General features: G+C 42.7%; 1 protein-coding gene across 2 annotated transcripts in view; it reads left to right on the top strand.

Moving 5' to 3' along the window:
* The first annotated feature begins 16513 nt into the window (after positions 1–16513).
* LOC144694429 (uncharacterized) overlaps positions 16514–20069 on the top strand; it is a 312335-nt gene continuing 308779 nt past the window's right edge. Inside the window, exon 1 of one of the 2 annotated variants that reach the window (XM_078564824.1) lies at positions 16514–16633. The gene's annotated coding sequence lies outside the window, so the exon portion shown is untranslated. The remainder of the gene's footprint in view (positions 16634–20069) is intronic. The other variant, XM_078564825.1, reaches the window with a different exon arrangement.

Raw genomic sequence — 20069 nt, 5'->3', positions numbered from 1 at the left:
AGTGGTGATGTTGGGAATGGCATTAAACAGGAAATTAGAGACACATGCAATAAAGGAACATCTGTAATTATGGGTGACTTTAATCTGCATATATTGGGCAAATCAAATTAGTAACAATACCATAGAGGAAGAATTCCTGGAGTGTATACGGGATGGTTTCCTGGACCAATATGCTGAGGAACCAACTAGAGAACAGGCCATCCTAGACTGGGTATTCTGAAATGAGAAATGAATAATTGGCAATCTAGTTGTGTGAGGCCCCTTGAAGATGAGCGACCATAATATGATAGAATTCTTCATCAAGATGGAGAGTGACGTAGTTGATTCTGAGACTAGGGTCCTGAATCTTAATAAAGGAAACTACGATAGTATGAGGCGCGAGTTGGCTATGATGGATTGGGAAAAGTTACTTAAAGGGATGACGGTGGATAGGCAATGGCAAACATTCAAAGAGCGCATGGGTGAACTGCAACAATTGTTTATTCCTGTCTGGCACAAAAGTAAAATAGGAAAGATGGCCAAACGATGACTTACAAGGGAAATTAAAGATAGTATTAGATTCAAGGAAGAGGCATACAAATTGGCCAGAAAAAACAACAGACCTAAGGATTGGGAGCACTTTACAATTCAGCAAAGAAGGACTAAGGGATTGATTAAGAAGGGGAAAATAGAGTACGGGAGTAAGCTTGCAGGGAACATAAAAACTGACTGTAAAAGTTTCTATAGGTACGTGAAGAGAAAAAGATTGGTGAAGACAAATGTTGGTCCTTTACAGTCAGAAACAGGGGAATTTATAATGGGGAACAAAGAAATGGCTGACCAACTAAATACATACTTTGGTTCTATCTTCACAAAGGAGGACACTAATAACATATCAGAAATGTTGGGGAACACAGGGTTTAGTGAGAGGGAGGAACTGAACAAAACCAGTATTAGTAGGGAAATGGTGTTGGAGAAATTGATGGGATTGAAGGCCGATTAATCCCCAGAGTACTTAAGGAAGTGGCCCTAGAAATAGTGGATGCATTGGTGGTCATCTTCCAAGATTCCAAAGACTCTAGAACAGTTCCTACAGATTGGAGGGTAGTTAATGTAGCCCCACTATTTAAAAAGGGAGGTAGAGAGAAAACAGGGAATTATAGACCAGTCAGCCTGATGTCAGTAGTGGGGAAAATTCTAGAATCCATTATAAAAGATTTAATAGCTGAGCACTTGGAAAACAGTGGCAGAATCGGGCAGAGTCAGCTTGAATTTATGAAAGGTAAATCACACTTGACAAATCTACTGGAATTTTTGAGAATGTAACTAGTAGAGTTGATGAGGGGGAACCAGTGGATGTGGTTTATTTGGACTTTCAGAAGGCTTTCGACAAAGTCCCACATAAGAGATTAACGTGTAAAATTAAAGCGCATGGGATTGGGGATAATGTATTGAGATGGATGGAAAACTGGTTGGCAGACAGGAAACAAAGAGTAGGAATAAATGGGTCTTTTTCCGAATGACAGGCAGTGACTAGTGGGTGACCACAGGGATTGGTGCTGGGACCCCAGCTATTCACAATATATATTAATGATTTAGATGAAGGAACTAAATGTAATATCTCCAAATTTACAGATGACACAAAGCTGGGTGGGAGGGTGAGCTGTGAGGAGGATGCAGAGATGCTTCAGTGTGATTTGGACAAGCTGACTGAGTGGGCAAATGCATGACAGATGTAGTATAATGGGGATAAATGTGAGGTTATCCACTTTGGTAGCAAAAACAGGAAGGCAGATTATTACCTGAATGGCTATAAATTGAGAGCGGAGAATGTGCAATGAGACCTGGGTGTCCTCGTAGACCAGCCGCTGAAGGTAAGCATGCAGGTGCAGCAGGCGGTAAAGAAGGCAAATGGTATGTTGGCCTTCATAGCCAGAGGATTCGAGTACAGGAGCCGGGATGTCTTGCTGCAATTATACAGGGCCTTGGTGAGACCACACCTGGAATATTGTGTGCAGTTTTGGTCTCCTTATCTGAGGAAGGACATTCTTGCTACAGAGGGAGTGCAGCAAAGGTTTACCAGACTGATTCCTGGGATGGCAGGGCTGACATATGAGAAGAGATTGAGTCGATTAGGATTATATTTGCTGGAGTTCAGAAGAATGAGGGGGGAATCTCATAGAAACCTATAAAATTCTAACAGGACTAGACAGGGTAGATGCAGGAAGGATGTTCCCAATGGTGGGGGTGTCCAGAACCGGGGGTCACAGTCTGAGGATATGGGGTAGACCATTTAGGACTGAGGTGAGGAGAAATTTCTTCACGCAGAGAGTGGTGAGCCTGTGGAATTCGCTACCACAGAAAGTAGTTGAGGCCAAAACATTGCATGTTTTCAAGAAGGAGTTAGATATAACTCTTGGGGCAAAAGGGATCAAAGGATATGGGGAGAAAGCAGGAGAAAATATTAAGTTGGATGATCAGCCATGATCATAGTGAATGGTGGAGCAGGCTGGAAGGGCCGAATGGCGTACTCCTGCTCCTAATTTGTATGTTTCTATGTTTAAACTGCAAATTGCTTAGATCTGCAATTACTTTGTTTATCAGTCTTTGAAATGTTGCAGGTACATTCTTCACACCAAATGGCATGACTTTAAACTGACATAGTCCACTTGGCATTACAAATGTTAGCGTCTCCTTTGCTCTCTCTGATAACGGTACTTGCCAATATCCTTTTAGCAAGTCAATCTTTGTGATAAATTTCGATTGTCCCACTTTCTCAATGCAATCTTCCAACCGTGGTATGGGATATGAATCCGCTTTTGTCACTGCATTCACTTTTTGATAGTCCACACACAGTCTTTGTGTTCCATCCTGTTTCGGTACCAGTACAATAGGCGAACTCCAGTTACTGCAACTAGACTTAATGATATCATTTTGAAGCATGAAATCAATTTCTTTTTGTATTTGTGATAACTTTACCAGATTTAATCTATAAGGTTGTTTGCCTTATTGAAGATGATATTTCTATCCATATATCGTGCATAGCTAAATTTGTCCTTCCCAGCTTATTTCTACAAATAGGTTTGTGTGACTGCAATAGCTTTTCCAAATCACTTTGACGCTTGCTTGGAAGGTAACTCAATATTTTATTTAAATTTTCAAGCACCCCCTCATTATCCAATTTGATTAGAGGAAAGTCAATTTCAGAAACCTGTACTTCTACCTCTTTCTCATCATCCGCCATCACTAATACCTCTTTTTGCTCCTCTTCCCTGTCAAAGTACTTTTTAAGCATATTTATAGAGTCATAGAGTCATAGAGTCTACAGCACAGAAAAAGGTCCCTCGGCCCATCGAGTCTGCGCCAGTCAAACAAGTACCTAACTATTCTAATCCCATTTTCCAGCACTAGGCCCATAGCCTTGTATGCCATGGCATCACAAGTGCACATCCAAATACTTCTTAAATGTTATGAGGGTTTCTGCCTCCACCACCCTTTCAGGCAGTGAGTTCCAGATTCCCACCACCCTCTGGGTGAAAAAATTCTTCCTCACATCCCCTCTAAACCTCCTGCCCCTTACCTTAACTCTATGCCCCCTGGTTGCTGATCCCTCCACCAAGGGGAAAAGTTCCTTTCTGTCTACCCTATCTATGCCCCTCATAATTTTATACACCTCAGTCATATCCCCTCTCAATCTCCTCTGCTCCAGGGAAAATAACCCCAGTCTATCCAATTTCTCCTCATAACTAAAACTCTCCAGCCCAGGCAACATCCTGGTAAATCTCCTCTGCACTCTTTCTAGTGCAATCACATCCTTCCTATAATGTGGATTCCAGAACTGCACGCAATACTCTAGCTGTGGCCTAACCAGCGTTTTATACAGTTCCAGCATAGCCTCCCTGCTCTTATATTCTATGCCTCGTCTAATAAAGGCAAGTATCCCATATGCCTTCTTAACCACCTTATCTACCTGTCCCGCTACCTTAAAGGACCGGTGGACATGTACACCAAGGTCCCTCTGATCCTCGGTACTTCCCACGGTCTTACCATTCATCGTGTATTCCCGTGCCTTGTTTTTCCTGCCCAAGTGCATCACCTCACACTTATCTGATTAAATTCCATTTGCCACTGATCAGCCCATCTGACCAGTTCGTCTATATCCTCCTGTAATCTAAGGCTATCCTCCTCATTATTTAGCACCCCACCAATTTTTGTGTCATTCGCGAACTTACTGATCAACCCTCCCACATTCAAGTCTAACTCGTTTATATATACCACAAACATATATTTACATGACAGACCCTCTGCTTCTTTCTTCTATCTGGAGTATTTATTAAATAATTTACTTCACTCAACTTCTTTTCAATCCTGTAAGGCCCACTAAATCTTGCATTTAATGAATCACCTAATACTCTTAACAAATCTAGTACTTTCTCCCCAGAAACAAAACTGCGAGTTTTAGCTTTCTTATCTGCTTTCACTTTCATCATTTGCTGTGATGTCTTTAAATGTTCCCTCGCCAACTCACATGCTCTGTTCAAATTTTCCCTGAAATTTGATACGTAATCCAGGAGTGTAGTTTTTGAATTTTGACCCACCAATTTCTCATGAATCAACTTCAGTGGTTCCCTTACCACATGACCATAAACTAGTTCAAAAGGGCTAAAACCAGTCTATGCATTAAGAGTGTCTCCAATAGCAAATAACAAAAATGTAATTCCTGTATCACAATCCTGTGCATAATCCTGACAGTATGCTCTTATCATAGTTTTTAAAGTTTGATGCTCTTTCCAAGGCTCCTTGTGACTCCGGATGATAAGCTATTGACTTAAAATGTTTTATCCCCAAACTGTTCATTGCTTCCTTAAACAGCTGTGACATTACATTTGACCCCTGATCTGACTGTATTCCCTTACATAAACCATATCTTGTAAAAAAATTAATTAATTTCTCCACAATCTTCTTAGTTGTAATATTTCTTAAAGGTATCGCTTCAGGAAACCTGGTAGACACATCCATTATTGTCAATAAATACTGATTCCCAATTTTAGTCTTAGGGAGGGTCCTACACAATCAATCATGACCCTGGTAAAAGATTCTTCAAGTGCTGGATTTAAGGCGTCGGCTTAATCACTGGTTGTAGTTTTCCTGTTATTTGACGTGTACAACAGGTTCTACAGAATTTGATAACATCCCTGTACAATCTTGGCCAAAAGAAAACCTCTGAATCTTTTCCTGTGTTTTCCTAATTCCTAAATGTACCTCCATTGGAATTACATGAGCAATCCTCAGAATCTCATTTCTAACCCTAATGGGATAACAATCTGATGCACCTTCCTCCAGTTTTCATTTGCTGAGACATGATCCGACTGCCCCACTTTCTCATCAAAATACCTTCCCGAAGATAATAACATACTGGAATACATTTTGCTTCTGTTTCTGAATAAGCTTTCTGATATAACTGTTTTAATTGCAAATCATTTTTCTGTAACTCCACTAAACTCTTTGAGTTAAACACTTCAGCTGAACTGTCCTATATTCTTCCTCCTGAATAATGTTATCAAATACAGTAACAAAAACAGAGAATGCTGGAAAAACTCAGCAGGTCTAGCAGCATCTGTGGAGAGAGAAACAGAGTTAAGGTTTTGAGTCCATATGACTCTTCTGCAGCATTTTCTGTTTTTATTTCAGATTTCCAGCATCGGCAGTATTTTGCTTTTATCAAATATAGTGCCAGCTAATTGGATTTCGACACCATCTTCTTGCCTTTGAACTGCCTGCTTTTCATGTTTGTTTTGTTTCCTATGAGCCTTTGATCTCATTACAACATAATCAAGAAACAATTAAGGGTGTTCCTTCTGTAACACCTCTGTTGTAAATACTTCCACAGGCTGCTCAATCACCATAGGCATCACCCACATTTGCAATCTAGCTATATCATTATCCAGAATAAACTGAGCCCCTGCAATGGGTAATTTTTCCACCACTCCAACTATAACTTCACCTGTCTTCCATTTGCACTTTAAATTTACCTTCCACAACGGAATAGATTTAGCATTTCCATAAACCTCACTTATTATTACCTTCTCCTGCAATACTCCTTTTGAACAACAAATATCACTATCCCATAACATTAAGGATTGACTCACCCCTGTGTCTCTTAAAATTTAAACATCTTTACCTACTCCACCCTGTACACACAGAAAGACTTTTCCTTCACGTTTAAAATCTTTAAACATTTCTGCAACCTGCTCCTCAGAATTCTCTTGAGTAAACTGTGAACACATTCCCATTTCTTTACATTTCACTGATTCTCCCTGTTTCACCTGTACACAAACCACTGGTTTCTCCTGAACCTCAGAACCCACAGTACTTTTACTTCCAGAGCTTTTCTGTACCCCGACAGTTCCAACAGACTTTTCCTGCAATCTCCAACACACAGACTTTGTGTGCCCCACCTTATTACAATGAAAACACCTAAAATTTCGAATGTCACTTCTATCTTCAGCATCTTCCTTTTTATTCTGAGAAAAAACTTCCTGGGAACATTCAGCTATTCCTTTTCTTACCTACCTTCCTTTCACCTTCCCACTTTTTATCCTTTTCCAATTTGAAAGGGTGACAAAAAGAAAGGTTTAGCCCTATGAACTAATTCATAATCATCAGCTATCTCTGCTGCTTGTCTTACAGAATCAACCCTCTGTTCCTCCACATGAGTTCTCACTAATGAAGGGATTGAATCTTTAAATTCTTCCAAAAGAATTATTTCCCTAAGAGCTGCATAGGTTGTCTCTATTTTTAATACCCGTATCCACCAATCAAAATTACTTTGTTTTACTCTTTCAAACTCAGTATAAGTTTGCCCAGGATTTTTTCTCATATTCATAAATTTCTGCCTGCATGTTTCAGGAACCAATGCATATGCACTCAAAATAGCCCTTTTCCCCACATCATAATTAACCGACATTCCTTCTGATGGTGAAGCATATACCTTATGCGCTCTACCTCGCAACTTAGACCGTAATAATTTTTCTGTGGCCTTTTCATCTGTTTAGCTAGTTTCTCAAATGAAATAAACAATGCTTCCATATCTTTTTACTCAAACTTTTGAAAAGTTTGTACACATTTAAACATCTGCCCACTGGGTTCCACTCTGGAGATAAATCCTTCCTCACCTACTGGGATCTTTTTTTTAACTGCCAACCTTTTCAGTTGGAACTCTCTCTCTCTCTCTTTTTCTCTTTCCTCCTTCTCTATCTTCATAATTTCTAATTCCCTTTTAAAAGTAATTTCTCTGTCGTTTGCTTCTAATTTAAGCTTTTTCATTTGCAACTGAAGTCTCACTACCTCCAGCTGTGACTCACTAGTGTCAGGTTTCACTTCCAACTATAGGTGCTGTGCTATACTTTTAACTACATTTGATTTCCTAGCACCCTCAGGTAACCCCAATTTTAACTTATCTGCCAATTCTGTTAACTTACTTTTGGTTATTTTCTCCAACCCAATCAGAGTTGTCTCTTCTACCCCCAGACAAGTCTTAGCAATTGCCAAAGCCATCTTGCAGTCTCACCACTTCTAAAATACCTCACCAATTCCTGAATTCAAAGTGCTTCTCGTAACTTTAAGATTCACCAATTCCAAACCAATCAAGGAATTAGAAATATTTTTATCTCAGCAAGAGCCCCCAATTGTTATGACTTAGCAGTTGGTAGAGCTGAGTTATTTAAAAACCCCAGAGAAAAAATTTAAACAATTGTCATAACCGATATTTTTAAGTGGTATGTTTGAGATGCAACTCTAAATTCAGGAATCAGACCACCAGTTCATGAGAGGTTTTATATTAAACTAAATGAAACATTTTATTAATTTACACAAGTTAAATACATACACATGGCTACAAATTACTACTATCATAACTTTTAACAAATTCCCAAACTAATCTCCATTAAGGCAACAGCACCCCTAGACTTAACCAGACGCCAGGCAAAGCATTTTCGCCTTACGAATTCAAAATGAGGTTCCTCTCACTTTGGTTCCTGTGGAGACAGTTGGAGACTTACAGTTGCTTTGATCTTACATTGCCTCTGCCCTGAACACACGAAAACTGCTATTGGTTATATCCAGCACAGCTCATTGAATGTAAATTCTCATTGTATCACCAGCCCCTTTGAACTCCACCTCTTCTAATAATAAAACTCCTTTCATAGTACCAATTTTATTAGTAATATAAACATATTGCTTGGTCTCTGCTAGCTAGGTGCCAGATTTCACCCCACTTCTTGAATGCTCTATTCAAAAAAATGCAAATGCACTCTACCTCTCTTACATCTCAAAACTAGTACACATCAAAGCACCCAGACCAGCTGGCTTTAATCCAATTAAACACCCACAGACTAAACCTCTATATTAAAAGAAACATATTTTCCAATAATATTAATACATTAATAGCTTCATGACAGTGGTCAACCCAATGGCCTTATAAACCAGAACCTTTGTTGACTTACAAAGCTCTCTGTTGTCAAAGACACATTAGTGCAGCTTGAAGAAGGCAGCGCGGGCAAAGTTGACTTGGTGCTGGACTTCCTCATTGATGGTTGTCCTTTGGGAGTGATGGTTGCCGAGATAAAGGAAGTGCTGCACATACTCTAGAGCCACCACATCTATGTGGATCCTGCGGGGGATGCTCAACTAGCCTGGGGTCTCTGGATTACTAGTCAGCGACAATACCACTATGCCACTGCCTCCCCATGCTGTGAAGTGCAATAGTTCATTCATGTGTGGAAGTAAAATAGAATGTGCTTTAATAAAAACACCATGGTTTAACAGACAGACAAAGAATAAGAACAGCTAAACTGAATGGCCATTATGAACAGCTTGTTAACATGTCTTACAAACAACCATGGACATAAATAACTGATAGTGGAATAGGTGCAAATAATGAAATGTTTGGGAGTTAGTTTGACACTAAAGATGGAATGTTACTGGGAGAATGAAACTGGTCAGGAAGAACAGTTTGAAATGCGATGAGAAAAATATGAGCTATAAGTGTTTTATGAAAGCCAGAAGGTGCCTGTGAAGATTCAAAAAGCTAATGTCAGATTAAAGGTGGGATTTTGAACCCGAGGCTTAGACAAAGAATTTGATGATGGTGGTGGAGGAGGAGGGGGAAGAGGAAGAGGAGGAAAAGGAAGAGGGAGAGTGGAGGAGGGGGAGGAGGAAGAGGAGGGGAGGAGGAGGAGGAGGAGGGGAGGGGAGGAGAGGAGGAGGAGGGGAGGAGGAGGGGGAGGAAGAGGAGGGGAGGAGAAGGAGGGGGGCAGAGGAGGAGAAGAACTGCTTGTGCATGCCAGCCGTCTTGCCTGATCTGGACCAGTACTCTATACTTGTCACAGTCATCTGTTTTAATTCTATAACTACTGTGTTATATTCCGTCGTAAACTCTGATTGAACTCAACATCCCACCATATTGGTTGCATTCGATCCTGATTGATTGATTATAACTCTCAACTATCTTTCAAGATTAAAAATCAGTACAATTGGGGATGAGCACGGAGCTCCAGCACATAGGAGGCAATACCCCCAACACAGGGTATACAGGCTAAGGATTAGCTTTATGCACATGATTGAGTACTAGTGCCTGAGGAAGCTCAGATTTTCATGTCACGTCATTTCCAACATGTGCAGCCCCCTGGTAGAAGTCCACCTGCCGAGGGGGCTATGATGGGTGCTCATCGCCAGTGGCTGTCAAGGTCATCACAGCCCTTAACTTCTTTGCCTCCGGGTCCTTTCAGGGAATCTGCAAATGACACTGTAGAATCTCACAACCTGATGCGCAAAAATGTATTTCCGCATTGATATAACAGGCCTAACATCTGTCATTGGAAAAATGTTAGAACCTATTATTAAAGAAGTAATGGCATGACAATTAGAAATCATAATACAACAATAGAGTCAACATGGTTCTACGAAAGGGAAATAGTGTTTCACAAATTTATTTTTTGATGTTGTAATAAGCAGGGTGAATAAAAGAGAACCAGTAGATGTAGAGTATTTGGGTTTCCAAATGGCATTCAATAGGTTACCACATAAACGTTTAGTAAACAAGATAAGAGCTCAAGGTATTGGCGGTAATTTATTAGCATGAAGAGAAGATTGGCAAACTAACAGGATGCAGAGAGCCGGGATAAATGGGTCATTTTCAGACTGGTGTGCTACAGGGATCACTGCTTGTGCCTGAACTATTTACAATCTATATTAATGATTTGGATGAAGGGACTGAGTGTATTGTAGCTAAATTTGCTGGTGATACAAAGATAAGTGGAAAAGTAAGTTGTGAAGGGGACACAAAGGCTGAATTTTTGGGCCCCATCAGCATCAGGAACAGAGGTGGACAGGGTCCAAGAATTACACAGCCGGCTCACATCTGGCTTCCCAACCCAGTTCTTGAAGTCAGCCATTTTGTCTGACAGGGATTTGGGGACTGGGAAGGCCCCCATTAGCAAGATGCGAACAAGCAATTAGGCTGGTTAAAAGCCTTGTTATACAGAGATTAAGAAGCCTAGGAGGGTGAACAGCCAGAGGTCATGGTCCATATTGACACTAGTGACAGAAGGTCCCGCATGCAGAATTTAGGGAGCTAGGACAGAGGTTGAAAAGCAGAACCTCAAAGTCATAATCTCATGATACTCCGGGTACCATGTGCTGGTGAGTATAGACATATGAAGATAGAGCTGATGAATACCTGGTTGAAGAAATGGTGCAGGACAGAGGGTTTTAGATTCCTGAAGCATTGGGACCACTTCAGGGAAGGTGGGACCTGTACGAATCGGATAGCCTGTACCTCAGCAGGGCCGGGAACTATATGGGGCTTTTTATAGTATGTTGGGGAGGATTTAAACTAGTCCGGAGGGCAATGAGAACCTGAGAGTAGATTCAGAGGGGAGAGAAGAAATGTTGGAAATGGAAGGCAGAAAATTAATAAGTGCATTTGGAAAACAGAGGAAACATAGGCTAGAAAATAGACAATGGGGAGGTTTGCTAGTGCCAAATGGTACATATTTCAATGTAAGAAGTCCATGGGATAAGCCAGATGAGCTGAGAGTACAGATTGACAAGTGGTAGTATGATATTATAAATATTATTGAAACATAGCTGAAAGAAAGTCAGGAATGGCAGCTCAGCATTCCTGGTTACAGGGTTTTCAGATGAGATAGAGAGGGGGTTAAAAAAGGAGGATAAATTGCAATATTGATTAAGGAACCAATTATGGCTGTGACAAGGGATGATATGGTAGAAGGATCATCAAATGAGGCCATTTGGGTTGACCTGAAGAACAAAAAAGGGGCAATTGCACTATTGTGAGTGTACTATCGACCCCTAAACAGTCAGAGATAGATGGAAGAGCAAATATGTAAGCAAATCTCTGAGAAATGCAAAAACAATAGGACAGTAATTTCAACTACATTAAGAACAATATTAACTGGGATGGAAATAGTGGGCAAGGCACAGAGGGAGGAAAGTTCTTAAAAAGCATGCAGAATAACGTTTTTAGGCAGTATGTAGCATGCCCAAGAAGAGGGTGCAGTTTGATCTTAGTTGTATTGATGAAGCTGGACAGGTGCAAAGGGTATCAGTTGGGGAGCACATTGGTGGAAGTGATCATAATTCAATTAAATTTAGGGTAGTTGTGGACAAAGACAAAAATAGATCAGAAATAAAAGTTCACAATTGGGGAAAAGCTAATTTTAATATGCTGAGATGTGATTTGTCTAAAGTGGACTGGAAATAGCTATTTGAAGGTAAATCAATGCCAGATCAGCGGGAGGCATTCAAAGAAAAGATGATGAGGGTTCAGTGCAAGTATATCCCTTTGAAGAAAGAGGGTGCGACTAACAAATCCAGGAGCCCCTCAAAGGGCTTAAAAGAGAGGGTAAAGTAAAAAAGGGAAGCCTTTGACAGATACCAAGAGCTCAATACTGCAGAAAAGCTACAGGAGTATAAAAAGTTTGGAGGTGAAATCAAAAAGGAAAATAGGAAAGCACAGAGAGGGCATAAAAAAATATTGGCAGGTAAAATCAAGGAAAACCCAAAGATTTTTTATGAATACATAAAGAGCAAGATAACTAAATAAAGAATAGAGCCCATTAGGGACCATACAAGTAACCTGTGTGTGGAGGTGAAGGATATGGGCATGGTTCTTCATGAGTACTCTGCTCTGTTTTCACAAAAGAATGGGATAGTACAAGTTTGTAATCAGGGAGGAGGAGTGTGAAAGATTAGATGAAATTAACGAAGTGAAAGAGGAAGTATTTAGGGATTTAACATTTTTTAAAGTGGATAACTCCCCAGGCAGAGAAGAAGTGTATCAGAGACTGTTTAGGGAAGCAAGAGAAGGGATGGAGGAGGTTCTGACCATCATTTTCCAATCCACTCTGATTACAGGTGTTGCGCCAGAGGACTGGAGGACAGCTAATGCTGTACCATTGTTTAAAAATGGAGAAAGGCATAGAGCAGGCATGTCCAACCTTTTCGCATGGGGGGCCACATTTCAATTTTTCTCACAGTCTCTGACTGTGAGAAAAAAATAGGCAAATTTTGGAAAGATAAGGTTTGGCACATTAAACATGATTTTTTTTTAAAAGCTGATGTATGAAAGGAAACAACTTGTTGAGTAAAGAAAATGTCAAAACAATAAATTGATAATTTTTTAAAAATGAGAAATAAAGAAAGACGACCATTAGAGTGTGAAAGGGTGAGAGTGTGTCTGTCCAGGTCATTCCCAGTCTCAGGGTGCTCACTCACTCACTCATTCACTGCGAGAGTGGGTGAGAGTACGTGTTAGTGTTTGGAGGTGAGAGTGAATGAGAACCCTGAGACTGGGAGTGAGCCAGGCCCACACTCTCTCCTCCCTCTCACCACACACACACACACACGAACACACACCACCAAGGTTCTTTAGACAGCACCTTCCAAACCCATGGCTGTTACCATTTAGAAGGTCAAGGGCAGCAGACACATGGGAACACCACCACCCAGAAGTTCCCCTCCAAACCACTCACCATTCTGACTTGGAAATATATCACCATTCCTTCACTGTCACGGGGTCAAAATCCTGGAACTCCCTCCCTCACAGCACTGTGGGTGTATCTACACCACAGGGACTGCAGCGGTTCAGGAAGGCAGCTCACCACTACCTTCTCAAGGGCAATTAGGGATGGGCAATAAATGCTGGCCTAACCAGTGTCGCCCACATCCCGTAAATGAATTTTAAAGAACACACACACTCACCCCTCTCACACAGTCACCCCTCACACAAACACAACACACACACCCACACACGCACCCCACCCCCATAAACACACATACACATACACACACACACACACACACACATACCTAAAATTAACATCATAAGAATGGTCAGTCCTGTATTTGGATGGGTAATAACATTAAACATTAGGTCATTCAAGTATCTGGATTGGATATTTACAGTAAAAGTGATGCCATTAATCCATTTGGATGGGTGTTCAACAATCCAGTTTTGCTAAGACAAATTGGATTGTGCTGTAACAGACAATCTTAGTTGAAAATCCACCTATTGCATGGTTCAGGGACATTTTCTGTGTGTAAACAACCCATCTTCACTCACTCACCCGCCCTCATTCACTTACTCACTCACCCACCCTCACTCACTCACTCACCCACCCTCACTTTACCTCACCCACCACCTTCATTCACTCACCCACTCCCTCACTCACCCTCACCCCAACCCCCCGACTCACTCATCCTCACTCTCATCCACCCACCCTCACTCTCAACCTCACTCACCCACCCTCACTCTCAACCTCACTCATCCACCCTCACTTTCACCCACCCTCATTTTCACTCACTCACCCTCACTCAGTAAATCAGCAGGGGGTTGGGTAGATGCAATGAAAGTGAAAGAGAGACCTGGAGCGAGGCCTGAGGCCTAGTGGCACCTGGACGCAGGTGCCTGCCAACGGGAGCACCAATAGCTGCGAGAAAGCACTGGGAGCTGGGGGAAAGCAGAAGGAGCTGGAGGGAAGTGGCCAGACGTGGGAGAAAGCACGAGGAGCCAAGGAAAGTGGCTGGAGTCGGGGAGAAAGTGGCCGGAGCAAAAGGAAAGTGGCCGCGCTAGGGGGAAGCAGCTGGAAGCCGGGGAAAAGCAGCCGGAACTGGGGGGAGGGGGGGTTTGGGGGGAGCGCGGCCAGAGTCAGGGGGAAAGCAGCCGGATCCAGGGGAAAGTGGGGAGAAGCAGTGAAAGCGTGGGGAACAGAGGCCCCGCGTGCCTCAGAGTTTCTCTCTATCTCCATATATCCGCAATTGCTGGTGTTCGCTGCTCCTCCAGTCATGGCCTGTTTCTCTCCCATGTTTGCTGCTTATACGCTCAGTAAGCCTATCAGCAGCAAATTCAAGGGAGGAACAGCCTGTGATTGGAGGAGCAGCCCCTGCAGAAATCTTTAACCTCACTGACCCGTCTTACTGATATTTTGAACAATCTCTCCAAGGCCCACATAGAGAGATTTCAATCACCACAATCCGGCCCGCGGGCCGCAAGTTGGACAAGCCTGGGATAGAGCGAAAAATTACGGCCAGTCATACTAATTTCACTAATTAACACTGTTCTGTTGAAGGGTCATGTGGACTCGAAACGTCAACTCTTCTCTTCTCCACCGATGCTGCCAGACCTGCTGAGTTTTTCCAGGTAATTCTGTTTTTGTTTTGGATTTCCAGCATCCGCAGTAGTTTTTTGTTTTTATACTAATTTCAATGTTGGGCAACTTATTGTAAAAACTTCTAAAATTCATTTAGATATACAAGGATTGAGCAAAAGCAGCAAGGATTTGCTAAGGGAAGGTCATGTATGACTAATATGATTTAATTTTTTTGAGGAGGTAACAAGGAGCATCAAGAAAGGTTGTGCATTTGGTGTAAGTCTATATGGATTTTAGAAAGGTTTTGATAAAGGTCCCACATGACAGACTAGTCATAGAGGTAAAAGCCCATGGGATTGAAGGCAAAGTGGCAAGTTGGAAACAAAATTGGCTCAGAGGCAAGAAGCAAAGAGTGATGGTCGATGAGTGTTTTTGTGACTTGGAGACTGTTTCGTGTGGAGTTCTGCAGAGCTCACTGTTAGATCCTTCCTTTTTGTGGTAAATATCAATCATTTGGACTTGAATGTAGGGGAGCACGATTAAAACGTTTGCAGACAATGTAAAAATTGATAATGTTGAAAAAAAGCTGTAGACTGCAGAAAAAAAGGCAATGGGCTAGTCAGGTGGGCGGAGCAGTGACAATTGGAGTTCAATTCATAGAAGTGTAAGGCAATGCAATTGGGGAAGGTTAACAAGACAAGGGAGTACAAAACACATGGTAGGTTACTGGAAAAGATAGTGGAACAGAGGGACCTTGGACTACATTCCCACCGATCCCTGAAGGTGGCTGCATTGGTAGGTAAGGTGGTCAAGTAGACATATAAGACGAGGCATAAAATATAAGAGCTTGGGAGTTATGCTGGAACTGTATGAAAACTAGTTAGGCCACTGCTGGAGTACTGCTTGCAGTTCTGGTCGCCACACTATTGGAAAGATATGATTGCACTAGAGGGGGTCCTGAGGAGATTTACAAGGATGCTGTCTGGACTGGAGAATTATAATTATGAGGAAAGATTGGGTAGGCCAGGATAGATTTCTTTCGAACAGGGGAGGCTGAGGGGAGACCTGATTGAAGCATATAAAATGTTGAGGCGCCTAGATAGAGTGGATATGAAGGCCATATTCCCTATGGTTGAGGGCTCCATAACCAGGTGGCATAGATTTAATGTAGGAGGTTTGGAGGGGATTCTTGGGGAAATTGTTTCAGCCGGGCCTGGGGTGGGGGGGGGCGCGGCGGTCTGGAACTCACTTCCTAAAAGGGTGGTAGAAGCTGAAATCTTCATAACATTTAAAAAGTACTTTGATATGCACTTGAAGCGTTGAAACCCACAAGGTTATGAACCAAGAGCTGGAATGTGGAATTAGGCTGCAAGTCTATTTCTTGGCCGCAGAGACATGATGGGCTTCTTCCATGCTGTAAATTTCTAGGTATCCTTTATGTTATATTGTCTTTCCTCATTCTTCCTGTCAAAATGTATCACCTCACACCTGTGCGTTAAATATAGTCTCGGCCCATTCCACCAATTGTCTATCATTATCCTCCCCAACAGTTTGGAATAATGCCAAGGTTTTGAGTCGTCTGCAAATTTTTAAAGTGTGCCCCGTGTGCCCAAATCTAGGTCATTAATATGGACTAAGAAAAGCAGCGGTCCTAATACCTGAGGAAGCTCACTCAGCAGCAGCATCATTCCGCAGTAGTTGTTGTTGGCTTTTGCCAGTTTGACCGTTGCAGGGCCGGGGGCACGCGGGGCACAGTGACGCGCGCGCCGGGCCTTTGTTGCCCGGCAACCGTCGGAGGGAAGCACGTGGCGTCTTGTTTACAAACGGCGCAGCTGCTGAATGGAAGCTGACAGCTGGCCTGGCCCGGAAAGGCACAACTAGAGCCGGCAAGGCATTGCCTGTTCGCAATCTCTGTCGAAGAATGTGGTGAGAGCGCTGTATCTGTCTGCTGTCAGTCTGAGCTACTGAAAGACGCCTGAGCTGTGAGTAAATCGCTCTCTTTGATCTAATCGGACTATTTCCGTTTTACTTGTTTATTCCTTTGTAGCCGTCAACGATAAGTGACGCCGTGTAACGCAGTGTCTGACTGTGTTTGGGTATGTTATCCAAAACATCCAGCAGCACGCTGACAGTAAGACTGACAGTGCCAATCCTGCTTGGCCTGGATCGTTGTCCGAAATCATTACAAGGATCTCACGCTATTTGCACAAGTCATCTTCGGCTGTCGTTTTTCCATACGTCTATATGTTGAGAAACTGTGTATAGGAGAGCATGGGTCATTGGGATATTTAATATACATATAATACTATTAAAACAGCATTGTTTATTGCCATTAAACTGATGAATAAGGATGGACATACATATAGCTAATAATCCCAAATTATGCGAGTTGGGTCAATTCAGGCTCATTTCCTAGCGCTAGACGTTGTTAACTTTGAGTTTGGAATAAATATGCCTTCCTTCTTTTGAAAACAGCCGTCATACTGGCATGTACGTTGCATAGTCTGTGGCTCAGTTCCACATTCACAAGTTGTCGGGCTGGTTGTATATCCCCATTTGCTTAGTGACACCTTTGAACGACCTACACCAGTCCTAAGTCTGTTAAGGCACTTCCAGGTTGCCCAGTTGCAATTAGCTCCTGGGGGAAGGCTTTCATCCGGTAGAATTTCCATCGCTGGGTGTTGTTCGAGACTGGCGAGCCGGTCTTTTCACAAGGCGATGCGGGCTTCAGATGGGGTTGAATGTAATGGAACAACACTGTTCATGAAGCTCTTCCTTGACTTTAGGCGGCTGGGTGTAGGTGTATGACCATGTAGAGGGTGCCTCTCATCTGATGTTTGACGGAGTCGCTCTTTCTTGCTGGCTACCGTTCTTCTTATATCAGGGGGAGCGATACCCGCCAGGATATATAGGCTGTTGGTGTTTGTTGGTTTTAAACAACCTGTGATAAGTCGGCAGCTTGCATTCAGAACGGCATCCATCTTCTTAGCATGAGTAGATCTTTCCCATGCAGGACAGGCGTATTCGGCAGTGGAATAGCAAAGAGCAAGTGCACTGGTTCGCAATGTTTTTGAGCTTGCTCCCCATTTTGTGTTAGTGAGCTTATTCAGGATGTTGTTTCATGCGCTCACTTTTGCCTTTGTCTTTTCGATGTTCTTGAAGGTGAGGCATCTGTCAAGGGTGACTCCTAAGTAGATAGGGTGCTCGAAATGCGTCAGTGTTGCTCCACACCAGGTTACTTTAAGCTGGCGTTTGGCTTCACGGCTTCTGAGGTGGAATGCAGTGACACATAAGTCATCAGCATATATAAAACAGCATGTGATACCATCTATAGGTTGGTCATTCGAGTAGATGTTGTACAGCAGCAGTGCAAGCACACTTCCCTGAGGAAGACCATTCTTCTGAATACACCATCTGCTGCGCTTCCCACCTAGTTCAACATAGAACTGGCGATTCTGAAGCATGCTTTCTAACAGCTCTGTTAAGTGAATATCTTTTGTCATCTCTAGGATCTTGCAGAGGAAACGTCTATGGTTCACTGTATCGTATGCTGTTGACAGGTCTACAAAAACAGCACCTGTTACCATCCCTTGCTCAAAACCATCTTCGATATGTTGTGTGAGGTTGAGCACTTGGCTTGTTGTTGATTTGCCGGGGCGGAAACCTGCTTGCTCTGGAATGATCTTCTCATCTACAGTAGTTGCTATCCTATTGAGTATCAGGCGTTCAAACAGCTTATTGGTGTGGCAAAGCAGTGAAATTGGCCGAAAACTCTTAGGATCTGAGGGATCTTTTCTGGGCTTCAATAGTGCTATTACATGTGCCTTCTTTTATTAGGTAGCTTGTGTGTTGCCAGGCAGTGGTTGAACAATTGTATGAGCCATTTCTTTGCTTGCTGTCCAAAATGCTTTATCTGTTCCGTTGCTATGTTGTCAAGACCAATTGCTTTCCCGTGTTTGAGACTAGATATACCAGTTTCCAGCTCTTCCATGGTGAATGGCCCAGTGAAGCCAGGATCTTCGCTGTACTTCCTATCTAGTTGTGTTCTTGGTTGTTTCTTGTTGATTTTTCCATTTAGGAGCAACTGGTGTGCAATTTGGTTTGCAGACACATTTGGATGTTGGGCAGCTTTCTTGGGATCGCCTCCAAGTTTGCGTATGAGAGACAATGCCTTCTTGCTACTTATTGTAAGATCTGTTGTCTCTATCAAGGTGTCCCAGGTGTTTTGACGCTCTTGAGAGATACTTAACATCACCTTCTCACCATTAGATATTGTTTCCTCTGGGAAGGGGTCAGATTCAAACATTGAGACATACTCCCAGTAGAGTTCAGCATTCTCCTTGGTGAGACCAGAGATGTAGTGTGCTCTACAACCTCGGGGGATCTTCCTACTGGCTGTTTTCTGGACAGCTTTTAGCAATAAAGTTGTAGTGCTCAGGTAATGGTTTAATGCATTTAACCTTGCGGTCAAGTGCTCGTATGAACCCGTTCCAATTGGCCTTCTTGAAGTTGAAGCACCTTTTGAATGACGGTTGGTAACACTGCTGCATTTACTTGGATACCAATAGGATGGTGTTGTGTCTGTGGTATTGGGTCTGTGACAAGCTTCTTGCAGAGGCCAGCGGTGGTAGGGTAATGGTAATGTTAATGTGACTAGATAAGCAACCCAGAAGCCTAGGCTAATGCTCAGGGGACATGGGTTCAAATTCCACCAAGGCAGTTCAATTTAAACTCAAATACTAAATCTGGAATGAAAAACCAGTCTCAGTAATGTGCCATTGATTGTCATAAAAACCCACCTGGTTCATTAATGCCCTAAGAGAAGGAAATCTGACATCCCTGGTCTGGTCAGGCCTATATGTGACTCCAGATCCACAGCAATGGCCGAGCAAGCCACTCAGTTGTATCAAACCTCTACAAAGCCTAAAAGGAATGAAACCAGATAGATGACCCGGTATTGACCTAGACACCGGAAACGGCATGGCAAACCCAGCCCTGTCTGCCCTGCAGAGTCCTCATTACTAACATCTGGGGGCTTCTGCCAAAATTGGGAGAGCTGTCCACAGACTAGTCAAGCAGCAGCTGACATAGTCATACAATCATACCATGGAATCACACCTTACATTACAGACAATATCCCAGACACCACCATCACTATTCCTGGGTATATCCTGTCCCACCATCAGGACAGACCCACTAGAGGTGGCGGCATATGAGTATACAGTCGGGCGGGAGTTGCTCTGGGAGTCTTCAACATTGACGGTGGACACCCTAAAGTCTCATGGTATCAGGTCAAACATGAGCAAGAAAACCTGCTGATTACGACCTACTGCGCCCCCCCCCCCCCACCTCTTCCCCTTGCACAGTTGATGACTCAGTACTACTCTAAACATTAGCTGGAAGAAGCGCTGAGGGTAG

Source organism: Cetorhinus maximus, chromosome 20 (assembly GCF_964194155.1).
Source record: "Cetorhinus maximus chromosome 20, sCetMax3.hap1.1, whole genome shotgun sequence".
Classification (NCBI taxonomy): Eukaryota; Metazoa; Chordata; class Chondrichthyes; order Lamniformes; family Cetorhinidae; genus Cetorhinus; species Cetorhinus maximus.
The sequence above is the reverse complement of the archived record's forward strand: the minus strand, read 5'-3'. Positions and strand labels throughout refer to the sequence as shown.